Source organism: Girardinichthys multiradiatus, chromosome 22, assembly GCF_021462225.1.
Source record: "Girardinichthys multiradiatus isolate DD_20200921_A chromosome 22, DD_fGirMul_XY1, whole genome shotgun sequence".
Lineage (NCBI taxonomy): Eukaryota > Metazoa > Chordata > Actinopteri > Cyprinodontiformes > Goodeidae > Girardinichthys > Girardinichthys multiradiatus.
Genome location: NC_061814.1, coordinates 42,205,796 through 42,210,115, shown reverse-complemented (window position 1 = coordinate 42,210,115; position 4,320 = coordinate 42,205,796).

The window sequence follows — 4,320 nt, the reverse complement described above, 5'->3', positions numbered from 1 at the left end:
TTATTCACTAGCTTGAAAACTAACAACCTTTCTGTTGACTAGCCTTAATGCTAGCACACGTGTTCTTACCGGCTGGCCGTTGGGCTAACAAAGAAGCTAGCTAAAGTGTTAAGCTAGAAGATTGCTTAGCACCAGAATCAACGCATACCTTTAAAATACCAGGGTTAAAATGCATAAGCGCGGACAGCGCGTTATGAGCAATGTTCTGGTTAAAACCACCCTTTAAATAAAGTTTATCTTAGCTTTAAAACATACAAAGAACACGGAACTGGAGCGTGCCGTAGCTAGCCTACTAGCGCTAAAGATCGCCAGGTTCCACAAAACAAACTTCATAGAATGAAAACGTTCAGATTATTTCATCCTAACTGTTAATCTGTTAATCTGCCCAAACCCAACCTCTGTACCTGTTGAGGGAATGTTGTCCAAGGGCGAAGTTTGAAGAAGATATCCGTCGTGAACAAAGAGTTAGCTTCCCGCTAATTTCCTCAGTTTCTCCCGATCAGAAGGTGACCAGCTGTTCGTTACCGTAAACACGGTTGCGGGCCGTAGTCTTTCCTCCAGACTCGGCTTGTAGAAACAGCTTCTCCACCGGGGCTTCTCTCGAACACCGTTTGCTTCTGTGGGGCCTCGATGAGAAAATGTAAGCAACTCTTACACCTTAATTTCCCCGTTCATGAATGAAAATACCGGATACACAGACAGTATTTCATTCTACTTAACTTTGCATATGATCGGTGATCGGTCCTTGGATCCAGTTGAATTTATGTCTTTTTGCCAGCAAAAGACATTCGCGCGCTGGGACTCTCCTGAACCGTCCTCCTCGGAGGCCGTGTGGAAAGAGAAAGTCTTGTGGAAAGGTGGGACTTTTATTTGGGTATTGGCGCCACAGGACGTCCGCAGTTACCCCCTTTCCTGGCTGTGCTGGAAGAAGGTTAATGCACTTTATTTTGAAAAGTTCCAGGAAAGTATCTACCGGAGTTTTAGTGTTGAAACCCATGGCTGTATGGTCCCAACAGGCAACTGTTTTAAATGTCTATTACTTCCCTCCTAGGAAAGATACTGTAAAGTGAATGTTTGTGTTGTTTTTTTGTTGGGGGGGTGTTGATACGGCCAAGCCCAACAGGCGTAGGGTGAGTGGTTTTTGTAAAACTTTCTGTTGAACATCATGTTTGACAGTCTAATTGTCAGCCCTAATTACAAGAAATGTGGTTCGTTGTTTTGGTTTTAAAATAAATATGGAGAATGCAAGTTTGACTCATGGATCATTAAAGATGCGTCACAGAACAAAACCAACTCAGCCGGCAGCGACTTTATTTGTGGAACGAAGTGGCTACAGATACACTTCATGTGTTTTGGAAATGCCCTTATAACACGAGCATGAGTACGACGAGTAGTGATTTCAGCCCTTTGCTTTTTTGTACTTTTGCAGTTTTCATTTTTGATGGGTACAAAATCCAGCCGTTTACCTTAGGACTCTTTGTGATGAACCCGTGGTATTTTGTACCCACCAGGGACGACGTTTGGTACCTGCTTTGACAACTGACAACTTAAAGTACTTTTCTAGACTCCACTGTAAGGAAATATTCAATTCAATTCAAAGATACTTTATTGATCCCCGAGGGGAAATTAGAATTCCAGTACAACCCATCCAAACATACATCATGACACAAGACAAGGGGGGGACGGGTCACCGAGGCTTTGCTGCCCACTCACAGGCGCTGCCCTTGCTAGATGAGAAAAGAGGCCACATTACGTAAGTAGAGGGAAAAAAAATCATATTTCACACTTTATCCTTAGCAGGATACAGTTTGAGATTGCAAAAAACCTCAGCACAAAGATGCAACAAGTTTACAAAACAACATCATGCCGGGAACGGTGAAGGTGGTGTGAGGGGGTGCATATGTTTATCTTGAGCATGTGTGTGTGCAAGTGAGTGTGTGCAAGTAAGTCCATGAAGCACTGTCACAGAGGCCATTGTCCTTGATGGTTCGTTGGAACGTACATCAACCGGCCACAAAGTTCTGAGCAGGTCCACAGATGTCCTCAGGGAAGGGAGAGGGCAGAGGGAGCAGAGCGTCATGTTTACATAACTTCCTGGAGAAGTTGAAGATAACCAGCCATCAAGGCCGTGCAGGGGAGCCAGATGCAGAAAAACAATAATTATTTGGGTTAGGCTGACTCTTAATATTCCGTCAGCCTTGAGAGTCTCGCTGGTGCTTCTCAAAGACAAATCCAAACAGCCAAATTCCTGGTCTTTCGCCAGATCCGAGCGAACAACTTTCTCCAAGATTTATCCCATTTCACCCCTGAATCCAGGAACCACTACCTGCCTGCGATCCTGTGTGAGGATCACATCCAGTCTGCGATTCAGCTCACGTAACATCTCAGTCTGAGTGCTGATCGCCCTGAAGATCCCATCACACATGCCAGGCAGCCTCACAATTGCCAGAACAGCTGCTGACATTCTCCAAATTTCCCGATATGCCAGGTAACCGCTGACTCCAAAAAGCAGAAATCCTAATATCAAACATCAAATTATTTACACGTCTTCCACATCCTCGACTGACATTATCGACAAACACACAATCCTCCACTTCTGCCAGGAGTCCATTGTGTATCCAGAGAAAAACGTCCCATCCAGGCAAGTGGGCTCTCCCTACCCCTGTCTTCTTGTCGAGAAAATTTGATCAATTGAGAGACCAGCTGACCAAATCCATAACTAAGAATTTGGAAGATTTGCAAATAGAGGCTCCAAAGACAAGTCACAGAGCTGAAGCAGGGCAGATATGGGAGGGGGTGGGAGACAGAGAAAAAGCGTCCTCCTCCACCGAGAGCAGAAAGAAAGAAAGAGTCCAAAGAAACCAGTCTGAGATGATTCGTGCTTTATGACATGGTGGGTTATCCTGCTGGAAGTAACCATCAGAAGATGGGTACACTGTGGTCATAAAGGGATGGACATGGTCATCAACAATACTCAGGTAGGCTGTAGCGTTGACACAATGCTCAGTTGGTAAGGGGCCCAAAGTGTCCAATTTTAGTGAGCCTGTGCGAATTGTAGCCTCAGTTTCCTGTCCTTAGCTGACAGGAGTGGCACCCGGTGTGGTCTTCTGCTGCTGTTGCCCATCCGCCTCAAGGTTTGATGTGTTATCAAGTCAAGGCAAGGCATTTCTCTGTAATTCTGGCTATTCTAATTTATTTAATTGCTGAGATCTTCCAGTGAGTCCTTGATTTTTTGGGCATGCCCCTAAAACATGCCAGAAGGGTCTGCCGGTAGGTTTATTCTCAGTGTTCTGATTGCCGGCTGAGTTGTTGAGCTGGCTGTCACTGTTTGGGATCACAGGCAGAGTTGAATCATCATTGTACCCCATATTCACCTCCACATTCACTTCTAGTCGATGGATTTTCATCTCCAAAACAGCCAATTTCTTTAAAAGTTTGTTGAAGTCCTCTGTGGTGAAAGGAGGCATTTTGTGCTGATTATCTGGCGTCAACTTATCCTTCTTTCGAGTTCGATTATAAAAACATCAAAGTCCTTTAGAAACAAATAAAATAAAATAAAAATATTAATAATCCTTGGGAGTCGCTGGTAAGAAGTAATTTTAGTCCAATATTTCCGTAATATTGGCTAAGAGATAAAAGGTTAGAAGGAACTAAGCAGGGAGCTTAGGAGAAAAGTGTCTGAGCAGGCAGAGAGACGGAAGCAGAGTCTAGCAGACAGAACCTTTTGTCAAAAAACAGCCTAGGTGGGTCTGGCTTGAAACAAAGAATGAAAATGTAAAAAAGCCCCTTATGCCCACATTTAAGTGTGGTCAAGGGTCTTTAACTAACTGTCCATCATAAACACTTTGAAATACCAGGGTATCTTACATAAACATTTCCATGGCCCTCTGCTAGAAAATTGAAAATATGTCATCATTGGGACTTTTGCAGGATGATTTAAAGCAAATAGCCAAATTAACACATAAATGAGTCAACTGTCACAAAATCAATTTTCTTCCATGACCATGTCAGCACCCACACTTATGAATCCTAAAGAAAACCTTTGGGCTGAGCTAAAGAGAAGATCCTTCTCTGTGTATGCTTCAACTGTGTTAATTGTAATAGCACCAGACTCTGTGGTCTCCTTGGTGCAAAAGAGGGTTTCAACAAGTATCTACAGCAGTGACTGTGCATTGTTTCATTGACATGCAGCAATTCCTCATACAGAGCATGCATGTAGGAACAATGGAAAGGAAAACTCCCTTTAACAGGAAAACACCTCCAGCAGAACCAGAACCAAGCTCAGTGTCAGCAGACATCTGCCAGAACTGACCGGGAGTT